The following is a 21,598-nucleotide window of genomic DNA, read 5'->3' as shown; positions in this document are numbered from 1 at the left end:
TCGGCAGTCCTCCAAGGTGAATGTTATTATCTCTGTTATACAGATGGAGAAACTGTGAGGCTCGGAATAAGTACCTTGCCTCAGGGCCTGCACTAAGAAGTGGTGGAGCTGAGATTCTCAACCACTGTGTTGGGCTCCTGCCTTACACCCAGACAGTTCTCCCACGAAGAAGGAACAGCAGTAGCTGGAATCACATCATGGATTTACCTTGTACAGGTTTCTAGGGGATCAGCAATCCAAGAGTATGACTATGATTGTCACAGTTGAACCTTCTGCTTACTTCTGAAAACACAGGGGTCTTGTGGGGTAATGTCAGAGGATGGGGGAGCAAATACCAGGTTAAATCACCATGATTTCTGGACTCATCCCCAAGAGAGGCTTTCCCTACACAGCAGAGGACACTGGTGCCACATGGCGCACAGAAAAAGAAAATGGTTGAAGAAGTACTATTAATCAAGAGCCCTATGCACCCACTTTGTAGAGTTGTCATAAGGATTAAATGAGTTAATACAAGTAAAGCATTTATTGGGTTAGCCAAAAAGTTCGTTCATTTTTTTCCATAAGATGACTCTAGTAGCCCTTAGTTGTCTTTAACTTCATTCGAAACAATTTTGGTGGTTGTATTGTGACCGCTGTCATATCGGCGTGCATCAAAAAAAAAAAGCTTATCAAAACTGGTGAATTTTTGTGTAGCCATTTTAATATTGAAGATGGAAGAAAAAAAGCAACATTTTTGGCATATTATGCTTTATTATTTCAAGAAAGGTAAAAACAAATGAAACGCAAAAAAAAAAAGATTTGTGCAGTGTATGGAGAAGGTGCTTTGACTGATCAAACGTGTCAAAGTGGTTTGTGAAGTTTCGCACTGAAGATTTCTCTCTGGACAATGTTCCACAGTCGGGTAGACCAGTTGAAGTTGATAGCGATCAAATCGAGACATTAATTGAGAACAATCAACATTATACCACGTGGGAGATAGCCGACATACTCAACATATCCAGATCAAGTGTTGAAAATCATTTGTACCGGCTTGGTTATGTGAATCACTTTGATGTTTGGGTTCCACATAAGTTAAGCGAAAAAAACCTTCTTGACCGTATTTCCACATGCGATTCTTTACTTAAATGTAACAAAAACGTTCCAGTTTTTTAAACAAATTGTGACAGGCAATGAAATGTGGATACGGTACAATAATGTGGAACGGAAGAGATGTGGGGCAAGTGAAATGAACCACCACTAACCACACCAAAGGCTGGTCTTCATCCAAAGAAGGTGATGTTGTGTATGTGGTGGGATTGGAAGGGAGTCCTCTATTATGAGCTCCTTCCGGAAAACCAAACGATTAATTCCAACAAGTACTGCTCCCAATTAGACCAACTGAAAGCAGCACTCGATGAAAAGCGTCTGGAATTAGTCAACAGAAAACGCATAATCTTCCATCAGGATAACGCCAAGACCACATGTTTCTTTGATGACCAGACAAAAACGGTTACAGCTTGGCTGTGAAGTTCTGATTCATCCGCCGTATTCACCAGACATTGCACCTTCGGATTTCCATTTATTTCGGTGTTTACAAAATTCTCTTAATGGAGAAAATTTCAATTCCATGGAAGACTGTAAAAGGCACCTGGAACAGTTCTTTGCTCAAAAAGATAAAAAGTTTTGGGAAGATGAAATTATGAAGTTGCCTGAAAAATGGCAGAAGGTAGTGAAACAAAAGGGTGAATATGTTGTTCAATAAATTTCCTGGTGAAAATGAAAAATGTGTCATATTTTTACTTTAAAACCGAACGAACTTTTTGGCCAACCCAATAGAACAGTGCCTGGCACACAGTAAGCCCCCAGTAAACGTTAGCGGTTGTCATTGTTGCCACCATCATCATCATTGCCAAGCAAGCACAAACTGAGCAAGGCTGTACTGAATGTACATTTTTTCACTTGGCATCTCCAGCAAGGGTCCTGATTGACAGCAACAGAGGCTTCTTCACAAGGTAAGGAAGTGCCTTGGGCAGCAGGAGGAAAACCGTGAAAACAGTGGCACTGCACCCAAGTAGAAGTGTTGGAGTGAAGCAGTGGAGAGTTTTTGCCGAGACTGAGGATATCTCTGTGGTCCTGATGCTAGGAGCTTGCTATGCAATCTTGGGCAAAACATTTACCCTCTCTGAACCTCAGTTTTTTCATCCGTATGTTGGAGATAGTTATGGTTGGCAGTTAGAATGCTCTCTGCCCCTTGAAAATCTATGATATAATTATATTGGGTGTAGATCACAGCAAGATGGATTTGATAACCAAACATGATACACTCCTTATAATGGAAACTGCCAAAATCATTTGAACTATTGATTTATAAAGATGGTTTTGTCAAAGAGCTTGAGAAGGAGAATCAAACAAAAAAACAAGTAATTACAATGTATTGCATTTCAAAAATGTTATGTATGTGGAATAATAATACAACATACAACCTTTTGGGACTGGCTTTTTTGACTAAGCATAATGCCCCGGAGATTCATCCAGGACGTTGTATGTATTGCTGAATAGTATTCCATGGCATGGATGTACCACAGTTTGTCTATTCATTTGGTGGAGGGTATTTGGGTTTTCAGTTTGGGATTTTACAAATAAAGCTGCTGTGAACATTTGCGTACATGTTTTTGTGTGAACTTAAATTTTCACTTATTTGGGGGTAAATATCCATGGATGCAATTGCTGGGCTGTATGGTAACTGCATGGTTAGTTGTTGTTGTTTTTTTTTTTTGAGTGGTTAGATTTATAGAGTTTACTTTTAATATTTTTGAAAAAAAATTTAAATTGAGGTAACATTGGTTTATAACTTTATATGTTTCATGTGTAGGCATGTTTAGTTTTGCCAATATTTTTTTGCCAATAGTTTTGCCAATATTTTATTCCAGCGTGGCTGTATCATACTACATTCATATCATCAGTGGATGAGTGATCCAATTTCTCCACATCCTTGCCACCATTTGGTGTTGTCACTTTTTAAAATGTTAGCTATTCTGATAGGTATTTAGTGACATCTCAGTGTGGTTTTAATTTGTATTTCCCTGATGGTTAATGATGTCGAGCATATTTTTATGTGCTTATTTGTCATCTTTATATCCTCTTCCCTGAAATGTCTCTTCATATCTTTTGCCCATTTGTATATCCTGGAGAACAGATTAGTGGCTGCCAGGGGTTAGGGATGGGGTGGGGTGGGTGGAGGAGGAAGGTGGGTATGGTTGTAAGTGACCAACACAAGAGATCCTTGCGGTGATGGAACTAGTCTGTGTCTTGACTGTAGTGATTGTCACAAGAACCTACAAATTGATAAAATTACATAGAACTGAATACTCATATACACACACACATGCGTGTACACACAAATGAGTACAAGTAAAATTGGGGAAATCTGAATAAGATAGGTAGACTATATCAATATCAGTATTCTGGTTGTGATATTGTACTATAGTTCTGTAAAACATTACCATCGGGGGCACTGGGCAAAATACATGGTATCTTTCTGTATTATTTATTACAACTGCATGTGAATCTACAATTATCTCAATAAAATTTTCAATTAAAAATTTAATTGGAGACAGTATCTGTATTAAATGCCTTGCTCATTTGTTCCATAAGACATCACCCTCTTACTATTAATAAAAACCCAGTAGATAGATTTTTTCAGTGGATTGGGATCATTTGACCTAGCCTAAACAGAGATGAAAGGAATAAGTAGAGTGTAGGTAACCATCTGTAATAGTTTAGGAGATCTTAGGCACCATTAATGATTAATTAATCACGTAATTTGCTTAAGGTCTGTCTTCTTATGTAGCTTTTTGTATGCAAAGCCCATGTCTGCATATTTTACTTATTTATTGCCTGGCTACACACTAGTAGATGCTCAATAAATATACTAGCTGGATGAATGAATGAATGAAAGAACGAATGGATGAATGAATGTTGTCCCAGAGAAATTTGTCAAATGCAAATGCGAACTTCCAGAGGACAGTGGAGCACAAGATTAGCAATTACAATGAGACCAAGTTTATTCGGTGCCAACATGACTAGCTTTCATTTTTCTCAGATCATAAAACTAAAATATACTCATTGTAGACAATGTGAAAAACACAAAAAGTATAAAGTCATAAATAAATGATTTAATAATTTCACCACTAAGAATTACTTGTTAATGCTTTGGATTTTTCCCTCCAGTCTTATATATGTATATTGCATACATGCGTACACATGTGCCCACACCTGTACACACATGTTTTCTCTTTTGTGAACTGCTGTACCTGACCTCGATCTCTTTTTCCATTGGGGTCAGAGTGTTTTTCTTTTCAATTTGTATTAGCTCTTTATATATTAAGGATAACTACCTTTTGCCAAATCTGTTATTAATCATTTTCTTAGTTTATTATAGCATTTTAATTTTGTTTATGATCATGGGCATTTAGGAGTGTAAGATTTGCATTCAGGCAATGTATGGCTGTTTTTCTTAAAGAGGCAGTGCATCAGAGAGTGTAGCTTTGAGTTGGAAATTGGACTCTGCCAATTGTTAGCTGGGTGACCCTGGGCAGCTAAATTACCTTATATTTCTAAGACTCAGTTTCATTACCTGTAAAATATGGATAATGATACATAAATTATAGTTTGTCAGGGCTAGAAATAATGTCCTCATCAATAACATGGGAAATATATAGTCTCTACTTGATAGCCTTGATGTGAGAGATTCAATGAGATAATGCACACTAAAGGTTAGCACAGCTCTCAGAACTTTCCTGCCTCCGCGTTCGGACCTCGCTGCTCCAGCCTCCAGGCCCCGTCCCATCCTTCCAGCCTGTGACCGGCAGCAGAGAAAAACTAATTACATATCATTTTCTTGCCCTGTACATACTTTGAGGTGAGCAAAAAGATTACAGTACATTTTAAAATGAGGGAAATTGTGCACATCCAGGCCATTCAGTGTGGCATTCAGATTGGTGCCAAGTTCTGGGAGGTGATCAGTGATGAACATGTCATTGAACCCACTGGCACCTATCATGGGGATAGCGACCTGCAGCTGGACCGCATCTCCGTGTACTACAGTGAAGCCATAGGGGGCAAATATATTCCTCGTGCTATCTTGGTGGATCTAGAACCCGGGACCATGGACTCTGTTCGCTCAGGTCCTTTTGGTCAGATCTTGAGACCAGAAAACTTTGTTCTTGATCAGTCTGGGACAGGCAACAACTGGGCCAGGGGCCCCTGTACAGAGGGGGCCGAGCTGGTCGACTCGGTGTTGGATGTGGCTCGGAAGGAGGCCGAGAGCTGTGACTGCCTGCAGGGCTTCCAGCTGACCCACTCGCTGGGCAGGGGCACGGGTTCTGGAATGGACACCTTGCTCATCAGCAAGATCCGTGAAGAATATCCTGACCACATCCTGAACACCTTCAGTGTGGTGTCCTCGCCCAAAGTGTCCGACACCGTGGTGGAGCCCTAGAATGCCACCCTCTCCGTCCATCAGCTGGTGGAGAACACTATGAGACCTACTGCATTGACAACGAGGCCCTTTACAACATCTGCTTCCGCACCCTCAAGCTGACCACGCCAACCTATGGGGACCTGAACCACCTCGTCTCGGCCACCATGAGTGGTGTCACCACCTGCCTCTGCTTCCCTGGCCAGCTCAATGCTGACCTCCACAAGCTGGCAGCCAACATGGTGCCCTTCCCACGTCTCCACTTTTTCATGCCTGGCTTTGCGCCTCTAACCAGCCGTGGAAGCCAGCAGTATCGGGCCCTCACTGTGCCGGAGCTCACCCAGCAGGTCTTGGATGCCAAGAACATGATGGCTGCCTGTGACCCCCGCCATGGCCGGTATGTCACCGTGGCTGCTATCCTCCGTGGGCGGATGTCCATGAAGGAGGTGGATGAGCAGATGCTCAACCTGCAGAACAAGAACAGCAGCTACTTCGTGGAATGGATCCCCAACAATGTCAAGACGGCCGTCTGCGACATCCCACCCCGTGGCCTCAAGATGACGGTCACCTTCACTGGAAACAGCACAGCCATCCAGGAGCCGTTCAAGTGCATCTCAGAGCAGTTCACTGCCATGTTCCGCCGGAAGGCCTTCCTCCACTGGTACACAGGTGAGGGCATGGACGAGATGGAGTTCACCGAGGCTGCGAGCAACATGAACGACCTCGTCTCCGAGTACCAGCAGTACCAGGATGCCACCGCAGAAGAGGAGGAGGGTTTCGGTGAGGAGGCCTAAGGCCAAGTCCCCACCACCGCAGGCTTCTCAGTCCCCTCTGCCTTCCTCAGCCGCCCCTTTCCTCTCCCTCAGAATTTGCGTTTTCTGCCTCTGTCTTGTTTTTTCTTTTTTTTTGGAGGGTAGTTCTAGAACAGTGCCTGGCACATAATAGGCGCTCAATAAATATCTGTTGTTTGTTGAATGTCTCCTCTCTCTTTCCACTCTGGGGAACCTAGATTTCTGCCATTCTGGGTAACCCTGTATTTCCTTCTGGTGCCTACTCCTCCCATCTGTCCAGTTAACATTTCCCTCTCTGTTTTCGAGATAACCTTTCAAGAAGCTGGGTCTCATCAAATCCCATTTAAAACCATGTGCTGGTAACCCAGATAGATGACCACCATCCTAGGCCCATGTGGTAGCCCAGGGGAAAGGAAACCAAACAGCAGGTAGAAGTCCCTACAGGGAAGGGGTGGGGTTTTGGAGAGGGGGATCCAGGCTATTGAAGTCCTAGTTTCCAGATATCTCCCTGCTCCTCTCTCAGCTTCTGGGGAGGTGTTAACAGTATTATCTCCATTTTCAGTCTCCCTCCAAGGACTGTCCTGAGCCATTTCCTTTGTAAGGTTCTGGCCACCACCCTGTCAAGGGGGAGATCCTTCCCTCTTCCACTTTACCTCCTTCATAATGCTGGATTCCTTCCTTTCCCCTGGTCAGAAAAGGGGGTCAAGAGGAGCAAGAGAGAGACTAGCCTTGGTCTCTAAGCCTCCAGAAAGCCCCTCCCCAGCCCTATCTTTTCTTACAGAAAAAAATGAATATCAGCCCTTCTGTACCTATATGGAAAGCTATGTGCTGACACCTAAATGTCATTTCCCAGAGAGGGGACAGGACACCCTCCGTCTTTTGGCAACATCTCATCTCTTACTTTTGCTATTGCCTTCCCCCCACCCTTGGTTTTGTCCTATTCTACACTTCAGATTTCTATTGTGTTGAACTTGCTACTTTTTTTCATACTGAAAAGATGACATTGCCCCAAGAGCCAAAAATAAACGGGAATTGAAAAAAAAGTTAGCACAGTACCTGGCACATGATGTGTTCAATGTTAGCTATTATTCCTCTACTGAATTTACCCATAGGAATTCTTTTTCATTCTGCTGGAGAATACCCATCTATATTTTTTATCATATATATATATATATTTTTTAAACTGTTAACTATTTTTTCCTTTGTCTCTTTAATACATTTGGAATTTGTTTTGGAGTGATGTTGTAGCTCTCCCACCTGAATCACTGCACAATTTATTGAATGGGTATCTTTTGTTCGTTGAAACATCCCCTACCTTTTTTGTCATTTCTGAGAATCTGAGATGTTTTGTAAACTTTGCTTCGATGTTTCCGAGAGCGGATGCATCAGAATCTGGTGTGGGTATAGATTTGTGACAAGGTCTTCATGATGGAAGTTCTTTGCAACGTTATCTCAGTAAAAATAATTGTAAATGGCACAACACATTTTCTACTCAGAAGAACTGTTTGGTAATCGTTTGGGGTTTGGCTAAGCTAGAACCCTGCTCCCCAAAATGGACCTGCAATATCAGCATAGTGTGGGAGCTGGGTAGAAATGCAGAATCTCAGGCCCTGCTCCAGACCTGCTGAATCAGAATCTGCATTTTAGCAAGAGCACATAAAAGTCTGAGGAACACTAAGCTAGACCACACTTTAATATCTATAAAGACACACATATACACACACACACACTGTTTTTTGCAAAGTAATGCATATCATTGTATAATATTTGGAAATCCTAGTTAAGTGTAAAATAAAAATTACGTAGAATCCAACCACCTAGAGTTAGCTCCTGTGAATATTTCTCTAGAATTTTCATTATTTTTTAGATTGGCATTTCAGTGTACATAAGGCTGTGCATACAGATAATTACGTGGCATTTCCACAGGTACCAAATATTCTTTGAAATAATGGTTTTTAGTGGCTGCCTGATGATCCATCCTATGGATAAGGCTTCATTTTCTCAGCCATAACTCCCATTGTTAAACAGTCAAGTTGTTTCTATGTCTTTGGTATTGTGCTGTGAACATTCTTGTACATGCATTTTGAATAAATATCTGCTTAACTCCTAAAGATAGAGTCGTACAGGATTAAAGAGTCGGGATGATTGTAGGAATCTTTTTTTTTTTTTTTTTTTTTTTTGCAGTACGTGGGCCTCTCACTGTTGTGGCCTCTCCCATTGCAAAGCATAGGCTCAGCGAGCCCGCTCCGTGGCATGTGGGATCTTCCCTGACCGGGGCATGAACCCATGTCCCCTGCATCGGCAGGCAGACTCTCAACCACTGTGCCACCAGGGAAGCCCAGGAATCTTGATATATATAGACTAATGGGTGCAACAATTTACCCTTCACGGCAGTGAACAAATATGCCTGCTGTGGTATCTCTTCTGGCCAGCATTTATTTTTTTTAAGTTCTTGATTTTGAAATGATTATAGATTCATAGGAAGTTGGAAAAGTAGTACTAGAGTCCCTTGAGCCCTTCACCCAGCCTTCCAATGGTGACACCTTACATAACCATAGTACAGTATCAAAGCCAAGAAATTGACATCCATTGGTACAGTACTGTTAATTAGACTTCAGATCTTATTCAGATTCTCACCAGTTTTTATGTGCACTTTGTGTGTGTGTGTGTGTGTGTGTGTGTGTGTGTGTGTATCTCTAGGCCATTTGATTCGTATATAGAGTTGTGTAATCACCACCGTTGTCAGGATATGGAACTGTTCTCTCACTGCAAAGGAACTCCCTTGTACGGCCCCTTTAAAGTCACGCTCCTCTCCTGCTTCAGTCCCTGTCCCCTGGCAACCATTAACCTCTTCTTCATCTTTATGGTTTTGTCATTTCAAGGGTGTTATATAAATGCAAGCATACAGTATGTAACCTTTTGAAATTGGCTTTTTTTCACTCAGAATGATGCACTTGAGATCCATTCAAGTTAATGCATGTATCAATGTTTCATTGCTTTTTATTGCTGAGTAGTATTCCATTATGGGTATGTAACAGAGTTTGTACCAGGGACATTTTGGTTGCTTCCACTTTTCAACTACTATGAATAATGCTTCATGAACATTCATGTATAGGTTTTTGAGTGGACATAAGTTTTCATTTCTCTGAGATGAATGCCCAAGAGTGCAATTGTTGGGTTGAATGGTAAATGGATATACAGTTTTATAAGACACTGCCGTACTCCCTTCTAGAGTGGCTATTGCATTTTACATTCTCACCAGCAATGTATGAGTGATCCAGTTTCTCTACATCCTCACCACTTTTGGTGTTGTCACTGTTTTTGATTTTAGCCATTCTGATAGGTAGGTAGTAATACCTTAATGTACATTTCTCTACTGACCAACCTTGCATACTTTTCCATGTGTTTGTTTGTCACCCATAGCTTCTCTTTGGTGAATTGTCTGTTCATTTCTTTTGTATAATTTCTCATTGGATTCTTTTCTTTTTACTGTTGAATGTTAATAGTATTTATATACTCTGTTTAAGGTCTGTAGTCTAGTTCGCAGTGTTGTACTGATGTCAGTTTCCTGATTTTAATATTGTAGTAGAGTTATAGAAAATGTCACCATTGGTGGAGACTGGGTTAATGGTTCTGAGGCTCTGATACTCAAGTGGTTAACTTTTTCAGATATGGCGTTTGCAGATATTTTCCCCAGTTTGTAATTTTGGGTTTTATCCTCCTAACAGAGTCCTTTGCTCTTTAAAAACAGAGCAAAATTCTTACACAGTTTACTGAGAAGAATAGACAAGAAGCTGCAAGTGGAGCGTGGAGAGATGCTCAACTGATAGCTCCTTTGTAGTGTCTGTAAGCAGACGTGCAAATATTCCTCGTCCCCTTAGTGGTATTGCTCTGATCTGGCCTCATCTGCCTTGGTTGCAGAGCCCACTCTGCTTTGAGATTCCTCTCTTGGGCAGGAAGTATATAAATATAAAGTCTCCCTACCTCAGACGGCCTTCAGCTTCTCGTCCAGTTCCATTCTTTCTGTTCGATGTTTTTCGATCTCTTGGTATGTAAGACTTCTGCTTGGCTTACTGCCTCCAGAAGCCTGGGTTCCCAGCCTCTCCCTGATGGCTGGCACTGGCCCAATGCCAGTCTCCTTCCTTTGCTGACTCTTCTGGTCTTGGCTTCTAACACACCTGATCTGCAGCGTCTGCTAAGCTGAACTAGAATCACCAAAACCATTGTAACATATAGCTGCACAGACAAGTAAAATGGTGATTTTAACACTAGACATCTTAGGCTGGGAAAAACGGAAAGATTAAGTTCCAATCTATATGACGGTGAAAGCTGAGGATGGCATCTCTGCCTCATCCATCCACGAGCAGGGATAAGAACACAGGGTACGTGAACAAGGCACGGCATCTTGCAGGGTCCCTGCCATTCTCTACTTGAAAGAAGAGAAAATGTGTGAGAAAGGCAAGCAAATCGATGGGGGACAGTCGTCATACTTATTCTCAGTTCAGTTATCATGAACCGTATCCAGAGCCGGGATCAGCTTTTGTTGATGAACATGACAAACCCTACAAATGAGCACTCATTAATTAGAGGAAAATGCATTCCTCTTCTGTCTTCCAATGCCAGACTTAAAGCCATTCTGTGAATGGAAGAAATAGTTCAAGAATGCCAGCAGATCTCTTCCCAACTCTGCCTTCAGTGACATGGCGTTGGTAACTTGAATCACCCACGGTGGGAATATTTACACCATGAAATCAGCAAACACTATATATCAGGGCTTTATTTTCTCTTTGGGAGTCAGTTGATCAACATATAGGATCTCACTACTGGGTGCCTACCAGTGGGTGTTGTGTGCACTCTGGGAGATAAGACGCAATCTTGCTCTAGCGGACCTCAAAGTCTAGGAGTCGCAATCCCCTTCTGGAGCTCAAACCTCTTCTGTCAGCTCTTCTCTTCAGTGGTCCCAACCTGGCCCGCCGTTTCCTTCCTTTCCCTCTTCTCAGCCCTTCCTCTTTGCTTTTGGGAGCTCCCTTTTCATTGTGAAGGAGCTTCTTTATAATCTCAGACTTTCTTTAACCACCTCTAGCATCTCCCTGCCTTGATTGAAGGTTGGATTTCTGAGGGTTACCCCCCCTCTTTTTTTGCAACCCTCTCAAGTGGAGCCCAGGCTCCCACGCCCCAACCTATAATGGATCTCAAGGAGCAGCTTCCATTCTGTCAGCTTTCAGTGGCTGTTTCCAGACCATCATGACACCGCTTTTATTCAACGGTCCCTCTTCGAGTTCTGTCCAGTTAGACTACCTCCTTTTCATTAACCCAGAGAGGGAACACAGTAGGAGGAGCAGAAGATTTTGACGTGGGAGGTACTGGTGGGACCAGGTACTGGTGGGAGGTTCTGCTAGGATGTCCAGGTAGAATATGTTGAGCCAGATATTGGCAGTGCAGCTACCGAGGGTCTTTGTAAGCCAGCAACTTTGTGGGATTTTCCTGGGATCAGTATGGGGGATTCATTTCCTCTTCCTACTTTTCTACCCATAGCATTGGATAAGGAAAAGACAATGGTCTGCCAGAGATAAGGCAAGATTTTGTTTTATTCTACAGATCATCAAGTTAAAATGAATTTATATTCAGTGATGTTTCAGTAATATATATTTTATTTTCACTTTTCAAAAATTGAGGATCCATTGGTATATGGCATACAGTGGTGGTTCACAAATCATATTGCCTTTCAGAATCACCTGGGGTATGTATAAAACAGTTCACATCCTTGGCAACAGAATATACTTAGCATTCCCAAGTGTTCACTTAACTGGAAGTAATATTTTCTGACTATTCTGATTAATTAAAGTACACGTCAGTGCATAGATCCAGGACAGCAGAATTAAAGATTGCACTTTGACAACCACAGTCTTCCTGTTTCACCACAAATAACACACGTAAGAAGAGAGGGACTCACAGTCTCCACTGGGGCCTGTCCGCCTTTCAACACGTACGAGCTCATCCTGAGAATGCCTACCCCAGTTTGATACAGGCACTTTAGCATCTCCCCTCTTCTTTTCCCTGGAGCACACTGGATGACATTATAACACCAAGAACTTTTTGACAGATGTCTTAGGGAAAAAATCCTCACCTAATAGCGTTATTTCCCCCATCCTACCAATTTCTGTCTAAATGCTTTCAAATTCTGAAAGAGCAACGCAAGAACATGATACAGTTATCAGTCTAAGTACTTTCAATGCAATCTTCTGTCACCAAAGTGGTTTTTGTTGTTCTTTTATCAGCAATTCAGATTTTATAAAGTGTGTGCTATATTAATAACAGACCAGGTTGATGAGTTCCCTTGCTATCAATCCATTTACTGAGCAATCATCATTACAAACCACTTAATCTCCATTGTGACAGCTTGTGATAATGCCAGAAGAACTTCCATGATTAATTTACAATCAGTTTGCAATCCATATACATCAAACAGATAGTGCATGTAGTAACATTTGCCGCAGTTAATGCAAGAAGTGAAGGCAGCAGAACAGCTTCATTATGATGTGGAAATGCACCGTTCTAGGGAGAAATAAGGATCTGAAGCAGATTCATGTGTCTAGCTCATAAGGAATTCTCCCTGTATCTTTTGGGTTGTACATGCCATTCAGCCTTACACATCATTACCCCATGAATATTTAGCATCCTAAAAGATATTGACCCCGTTTTATAAGTGTAGAAATCCAGGCACAGAAAAAAGTTTGTCAGCATCCTATAAATAAGTAGCATATAACTTTACATTCCCGATGCTAAGCTAACTTCTGAGTGGTATTGATGTGATAGAAATGTAAACCCAGATGACAGTTGTAAAGGCTTGGAGGAAACCTGGAGACATTTTATTTTTCATTTCTTTTGCAAAAATATACTAGGATGAGATGCAGTATAAAATAGTGGTTGAGAGCATGGCCATGAGCATGACACCATCTGGGTTCAGATTTTGGTTCCAACATTTCTTTTTTCTTTTCTTTTTTTTTTTGCGGTACGCGGGCCTCTCACTGTTGTGGCCTCTCCCGTTGCGGAGCACAGGCTCTGGACGCGCAGGCTCAGTGGCCATGGCTCACGGGCCCAGCCGCTCCGTGGCATGTGGGATCCTCCCGGACCGGGGCCAGAACCCGTGTCCCCTGCATCGGCAGGCGGACTCTCAACCACTGCGCCACCAGGGAAGCCCTCCAACATTTCTTAGTTGTGTGATATTTGACAAGTAACTTGATTTCTATGTGCTTGAGTTTCCTCATCTGTAACAATAGGGAAGATGGTGATAAGGGTGAAGCCTACATCATTGGATTGCTAAGAAAATCGAACAGTCAGTATTTGAGGTGCTTAGAACAGTGTCTGGCACATGTTAAGTGCTGTGTAAGTATTAGCTTATATATATAAAGATTTTGCCAATCCCCTAACTCATTTAAGTGTCTTCTGATTGACTTTTGTAGCATGTCTAAACCAACTATTTTGGTTTATTTGTCTTGTTCTATCTAGAAGAGACAGTCATTCTCATTTCTATGTAGTCCTCCTTCATGTACTTCTTCAAGTTCCCTCCTAGGCTTTCTTGCTTCAAGTTTAAATGATTACAGATCTTTTCATTTTTCATTGTAGCACGTATTTTCCTATACCTTAGCCGTCTCTTTCTTGTGCCTCTAACTCATTCTCAGAAACCCTTTTTCCCATTGAGTGAGTATGACTCTGGATGGCTTTTATAATGGAATAATGGCCTTTCAAAGCTTATGAAAGACCCATGAGAGATTGTGTAAGGCAGTGCTCCTCAAATGTGTGCGTCAGAATCGCCTGTGTCTCTCAATACACATAAGGATGCTTTGGAGCAACTGAAAATTCTGACTCAGGAGGTCTGTTGGGGGGCTCCGACAGCAGCATTTTTCAAAACCTTACAGGTGATTCTGAAGTACTGGGTTGGCCAAAAAGTGCGTTTGCGTTTTTCCGTAAGATGTCACAAAAAACCCAAACGCACTTTTTGGCCAACCCAATAGAAGGGTTGAGAGTCACTGCACTAGGGTATATGCTTCCCTATAGACAGAACCATCCAGAACTACTGGGTTCAAATAGTCAAAAGAGACTCCTCCACGGGAAGCTGGAGCTTAATTAGTCAGCCATTACAGTCCTGTGTTCTCAAAGGCTCTGTGATTATTATCATCATTATTAACAGTATTTAAAATGGAATAATAAATGATTAACATTTATATAGTACTTAGTATGTATCATGCAATGTTCAAAGTACATTGTGTTGACATACATAAATCAAGGCATTTAGTCTCCATAACCCTATGGAGGTAGGGGCTCCCTATCTTATCTTACTCAGCAGAACTACCTACCATCCTTGTTTTCAGGTACAGAAACAGACATTCAGAGAAGATACTAGCTAACCTTACTGACCACTGACCCTCTGCCAGGTGCTGAGCTCAGTGATTCCTGCACACACACTTAATTCTCACAACAATTAATGAGGTGACACCACCACGATAGGAGCCCAGGTTTTCACTGATCTAAAAGTCTGGGGGCTTTGCTTGTCAAAATAGGTTATTGGCTTTTCTTTCAATAATATGGAGAGTAATTATGGGAGTATAACTGTCACTGACTTGTAGACTCTTTCATGATGAGATAAAGGAATTGGGAAAGATGACATTGTTTGAAGCCCTGTCTTGATGAAAGTGGGAGAGGTTTAATTCAATATATTCTGGAGACAGGTCCCCCTAAGTGTGAACCCAGTAACTTAAGGCAGAAACCTCTATCATGCCTCGTTCAAAGGGGTGCTTACAGAAATGTGCATGAAACCCTGGCCTTTTTTTTTATTAAAAAATTTTTTAACATCTTTATTGGAGTATAATTGCTTTACAATGGTGTGTTAGTTTCTGCTGTATAACAGTGAATCAGCTATACCTATACCTATATCCCCATAGCCTCTCCCTCTTGCGTCTCCCTCCCACCCTCCGTATCCCAGCCCTCTAGGTGGTCACAAAGCACCGAAATGATTCCCCTGTGCTATGCAGCTGCTTCCCACTAGCTATCTCTTTTACATTTAGTAGTATATATAAGTCCATGCCACTCTCTCACTTCGTCCCAGCTTACCCTTCCCCCTCCCCGTGCCCTCAAGTCCATTCTCTACGTCTGTGGAAACCCTGGCTTTTTAAGAGAATGAAACTGTAGAATTTTCACTTACTAAAGAATTTTCTGGCTGAGAATTTTCACTTACTAAAGTCCTGAAAATATCCTGAAACAAACCTCAGAACACATGACAAAAAGTGTTGTGATGCATCTAGTTATAAGAAGCAATACTGTTGGGTGACAAAATATTGAAATTTAGGGAGATGTTTTTGCTGGATTAAAGAGACAGAAAACCCTTGAACTTGGAACTGCACTGGGAAATCTGTTCACTATGCACTATTTGGGAAGCTTAGTCAGGATGAGAAGGATTTTGAATTTTTCCTCTAGGAATTGTGTGGTCTAGAGACAAGATAGGAAAGCTCTTGCTGTAGTTCTTGGAGTGCCTCGAAGACTAACGATACTGTTCTCTTGGGCAGAGTTTTGGATTGTGGGTAGCTGCATTTTGGGACTGGACATGATTCTAAAGACTCAAACGGGAAAAAATTTTCTTTGGGATACAGGCATTTGTTGTCCTCCAATAAAAATAATATCATAAAAAAGCACAGACAACATTAATAAGAAGTAATAATAGATAAATAGATATGTAGAATATTATACAATAAATAATCTGCCAATGCATAGAAGGAAGGAAGGAAGAAAGAAAGAAAAAGAAAGAGCGAGAGAGAGAGAGAGAGAGAGAGAGAGAGAGAAGGAAGGAAGGAAGGAAGGAAAAGAAGCCAACAGGGGAAAAAGAACAAATAAAGTGGCAAAGGTCACATCCATCTGTGGTGATGAACATGGGCTCCTTTGCAGGAAAGAGTGGTATTTTGGGGAGAGGGCAGACTCCTTCCTACCCAAAGTGTGATCTGCAGACTAGCTCCCGTTACCTGGGAGCTTGTTACAATGCAGAGTATCAGGCCCCATCCTAGACCTACTGAATCAGGCGTCTGCATTTTAACAAGCTCGGCAGATGATTTGTTTTCACATTAAACTTTGAGAAGTACTGGGGTAGAAAACTTATTTAAGGTCTCTCTTATGTTTCCTCTAGGAGAAAATCCCGTTTTGTGGGGGGAAATGAACCTCTTGAGTGGTGATTGTGGAGACCAATCTTGGAAAAATCATGGAAGCCTATGCTGTCTCCTTTTCTGGTCCTGACAGTGAAAGAAAAACCAAGCAATGGCTAGGCCTTTCTATTTACATTACTCTACATTTTGTAAATAGGATATACAAAGATCATCATTACGCTTATTCTCCACAAACATCTATTGGCAAGGCTTTGTGGACGTGACAGTTACTTGGTTGTGACAGTTTTGTTCATAGCTGAAAAGTACTGAGAAGAATTGCTAAATTGGCTTCAAACTTGGGGTAGGTGAGGAACTGCTGGGGGGAGTTAAGTGAAGTTGGTAAAGAATCATTCTGACAGGATAGGTGTTAAGACTAAACAATTGTGTGATGGCGTGGGACCCTGGAGCATTGCTGTAATTGAAAACCTGAATCTCCCTTTTGTAACCCAAGTTGACAGTGATGACTTCATAGTTGAAAGTATTCTAAAGTTGTTTTCAGAATATATAGGGATTTTGTCTTATAGTAGAAGGCACCAACATGAAACCTTTTGTTTTTATTCAGTAGACTGTTGATAAACGGGACCTGTGTGGCTTTCTCGTCACGGGAATGAATGAAAATAGCAGCTACATGGTTTGGGTTCTGACTGTGGTTAAATGTATATTTTAGTAAAAAAGTGGTACTGGCAGTAAAAAATTCAAGGAATTTGGAATTCCCCCTAGCACTGGGAATGGAGCTGTGCTTCCAAATATGGCACTATTTTGAAGGGCTTCCCAGAACCAAAGAATACATGAAACGTGATTTATATGTATAAGTCAATTGTTATATTGAGTCAGTTCCTAGATGGTATCTACAGATAATAGCTGGACTTAGGATCCTCAATAAAATTATAAAGTTTGTAGATAGTATTGCTAAGTCTGTGACCTCCAGCTACTCGGCCAAGGCTGCAGTTTCTTAAGAATACTTTGGAGGGTGAGATCAGGATTTGAATCCAGATCCAACTTACTTGAGACCTCACAATCATGTTTTTTCTATAAGAGAGTCATGAGCAATGAATGAATGACCTTATTTGGTTACACCTCCTGAAAAACACTGAAGAATTATCTACTTACATCTGGGAAAACCTACCAGTCAACCAATGAGCCAATCTACCAGTTATCCAGCCAATTTACCTGAATACCAACCAACCAACCAACCAACCAAGTCAACTGAATCCCACAAGACCAATTCTTAAGCTCTTAAGATCCCTGCTCTTGAGGAGGAGATAGACATTTGAAGAAATCATCATAATATTATATGATAAATTGTAAAATAGAGGAAGCCATGTTTTCTGTCTGGAAATAGTGGTGAGGTAGAAGGAGACAGGTTCAGGTAAAACACAGAAAGGAGATGACATTTCACCTTTGCTTTGAAGAATGAGTCTGAATGGTGAGATAAGCCTTTTAAGACCTAGGCGACTGCGTGAGCAGCGCCATGGAGGCATCAAAGCCCATGGTTTAGAGAACAGTGAGGATTGCGGATAACATGGGTGTGAGAAAGTCATGTCCTGTAAGTGTCATCTTCCATGTGCCTACATAGGTTAATCTGAGCTCACACTACAGCTGTTCTATAGCTGGATTTCTCTAGAATAATCTAATCAGGCTTGAAAAATTGTCATTTCCCACATGGAAGGATTTAGACACCTACCAAGCCAAGTGTCTTCATCTGAATATTGAGGGGTTTGAGTAGCTAGATCAACTTGAAGGGCTCTTCCAGCCCTGCCATTTTCATACAAATTTATGTATGGAAGGTGGACAGTTGCATAGAAACACTTAAACCTTAAAGGAAGGAAGGTATATTTCAAGCTGAAATGTATCACTAGACGTTTGAATCTGTTCTTGATTTCTGTCTCTGTGTCACAGCCCTATGATATTAGTTTGAACTCTTTGGTAATTCTTAACTTTTATCAAAATGCTAAGGAGTGTGTATTGCCAACATTTTTCTCTATGTTTTGTTTACTTTTTCTGGTTTAAAGAATGGGTTGTAATGAAAATATATTCAAGTGTCCCTGGTGTGTATGGCATTGTGCTGATGAGACCTCTTAGCTGCATGATGATTAGAAATAAGAAAGAGCTCAAGGCCATAGAATAGAGAGCTGTCATAAAATGTCAGTGAAGGGGCTTCCCTGGTGGCGCAGTGGTTGAAGGTCCGCCTGCCGATGCAGGGGACGCGGGTTCATGCCCCGGTCCGGGAAGATCCCACATGCCGCGGAGCGGCTGGGCCCGTGAGCCATGGCTGCTGGGCCTGTGCGTCCGGAGCCTGTGCTCCGCAACGGGAGAGGCCACAGCAGTGAGAGGCCCACGTACCGCAAAAAATAAATAAATAAATAAAAATAAAAAATAAAATGTCAGTGAAGATGATTCACCATAGCAGATGACCAGGCTTATCTTCAGGCATATTGACCAAGAGGAAATTTACCTGTGATACCTTCTAACTTCCCCTTTCTATATCGTTGTCATGTTCATTTTCACTTCCCTTGGATGGTACCATGTCATCATCTGGAGAGAAGAGATACTTTTGGTAAGGAATTCATTGGAATCACTTGAATATCATTACATGGATAACTACTTATTCTACCTACTTACATGTTGAGCCTTGGAGAGGCTGACCTGCTTACAAGATAGTCAGATGTCTTGAAAAAGATTCCCTCCTTAACCAGACTTTGATCAGGTTCCTCTGAGCTCTCTTCTCCATTAGGCCTTGACCTTGGCCTGCCTAGCCCAGTTTTAGCAAAGAATCTTGCTAAGCCGTTTATCGAGAACACCCTCATCTTTGATATCTAATCAAGCTCTTTGCTCACATCCCTTATGTATGATCAAGCTCCTTCCTCCACCCTGTATATCTGAGTCTTTGGCCTGCCTTTAGCAAGAATTCTGAGTCCAGTTTCTCTTCCTTATTGTAATAGTCTCTCCCCTATTGCAATAATCTTGAATAAAGTCTTCTTCATTACTATTTTAACAAGTGCCAGAATAATTTCTCTTTGACAGTATGCATGAGTCTTTCCAGTAGGCAGAATTCTAAGATTCGCCTCCATGACCTTCATCTCCCACCCCCTGGGTGTTACTACCATGGTTATATCGTCACACACAGCAAAAGGAATTTTGCAGGTGTAATTAAGGAAGGTTACTAACCAGTTGACCTTAAGATAAGGAAATTGTGGAGGCTGGCCTAACCTATCATGTGAGTCCTTTAAAAGCAGAGAGGTTTTTTCCATCTGGTAGCAGAAGAGGAAGTCATACAGATTCAAAGAATGAGAAAGGATTCAATGTTCTGCTGCCGATGTGAATATGCAGGAACTGTGTAGAAAGGATCTGAGAGTGGCCTCTATGAGCTGAGAGTGGTCCATGGCCAGTAGCCAGTAAGAAAATGGGACTTCAGTTCTATAGCTGCAAGGAACTGAATTCTGCCAAGAACTTGAATGAACTTGGAGGTAGATTCTTCTGCCAGAACCTCCAGCTAAGCACCCAGCCCAGCTCACCCTGGTTTTCCAATGGTCGATACCTTGATTTTGACCTTGGGAGACCCTAAGCAGAGAACCCAGATGAGCCTGCCTAGACTTTTGAATTACAGAACAGTGAGGTAATAAATGGGTGTTGTTTTAAGCCACCACGTACACAGCAATAGAAAACTAATGTATCTTGTTCATGTATCGGGGAGAGGATTGATTGCCTGCCAACTTCCAGTCAGCTCTGCAGTCCTCTCTATATGGCATGAAACCGTAAGGCCAGGTTTTCCTTAAATTCAATCATCTCAGCTTCCTTATTTAAAAGATAGGTAAACTTCACTGTCTAGGATTTCTTCTGGCATGAGACAATAGAAGTCAGCCATGTTTATAACAGAAACTCATTCACTGAAGAAATATTTACTGGAGGTCTACTGTGTATCAGTACAAAGTGCTCAGTGATATGTAAAATCATTCAGGATCTGATTGGGGGTTTTATAGGCATTTAATATCTTATATGTGCTTTTTTCCCCAGAATTGGAACCAACATGAGGATACCTAGCTTTTTGCTAGATGCAGCCTACCCTATCTCTATTAGTCAGGGTTATCCAGAGAAACAGAACCAACAGGACTGCGATACAGACATAGAGATTTAGATATAAATATATATATAGATAAACTTAGATTAATATTTTAATTTATTTTTCTCCCTATATCTGTATCTACCTGTCCGTCTGTCTGTCTATCTATCAGGAGGTTTATTTTAAGGAATTGGCTCATGCAATCACAGAGGCTTGGCAAATCCAAAATCTGCAGGGTAGACCATCAGGCTGTAGATACATGGAAGAGTTGCAATTCAAGCCCAAGGGCAGTCTGCTGGCAGAATTTCTTATTCTTTTGGGGGAGGTGGTTCTTTTTCTCTGAAGGCCTTCAACTGATTGGATGAGGCCCAGCCATGTTATGGATGGTATTCTACTTTACTCACAGTCTACTGATTTCAATGTTAATCTCATTTTAAAAATACCTTCACAGAAACACCTAGAATAATGTTTGGCCAAATATCTGGGAACCGTGGCCTGGCCAAGATGACACATAATAAGAGCAAGCTTCTGCCTTTTGCTGGCAGTCAACAAGGAGAGCCTTGCTTTGTCTGCTCGCCAGAGAGACAGTAAGAGAATCTTCTTAACACAACACTGTTAATCAACTATACTCCGGTATAAAATAAAAATTAAAAAAAAAGAGAATCTTCTTGTCTGCACAGTGATTTCTGTCCCATACTAGCGTCCTGATGCTCTTCCTCTTTCCTCGGGTAGGATCAAGGGAAGGGCTGGAGAAAAGGATGGAAAGTTTCTCATAGGCTCCGGAGACAACAGAAATGTGCTGACTGAGACAGGAACTTGGAGGAAAGGAAAAGAAGAGTTCTTCCTAAAATCCAGTGCTTGCCTTCAAAGAGTTTATAACCTAATTGGAATAATACAGAGATAACTGGGTGACCCTTGTCCCCCTTGTTCTTTGGAAGAGAAATCAAAGAATTTGTATAATCAACATTATAAATCATGTAGGGGAGAAATAATTCCAACTGTAAATTACAAACTCGGTGGTTCTCAGATATCAGTTAGGACCCAGGAAAAGGACCCACTGCTACTGTGTTCAAGACCAACAGTCTTGGGTGTAAGAGCC

The 21,598-nt window shown here is 41.6% G+C and overlaps 1 pseudogene; it reads left to right on the top strand.

The window, feature by feature from the left end:
• Window positions 1–4,930: 4,930 nt before the first annotated feature.
• Window positions 4,931–6,252, top strand: LOC132513466 (tubulin beta chain-like; annotated as a pseudogene).
• The last annotated feature ends 15,346 nt before the right edge of the window (window positions 6,253–21,598 follow it).

This window comes from Lagenorhynchus albirostris, chromosome X, assembly GCF_949774975.1.
Source record: "Lagenorhynchus albirostris chromosome X, mLagAlb1.1, whole genome shotgun sequence".
Classification (NCBI taxonomy): Eukaryota; Metazoa; Chordata; class Mammalia; order Artiodactyla; family Delphinidae; genus Lagenorhynchus; species Lagenorhynchus albirostris.
This window is presented reverse-complemented; position numbering and strand designations above follow the sequence as displayed.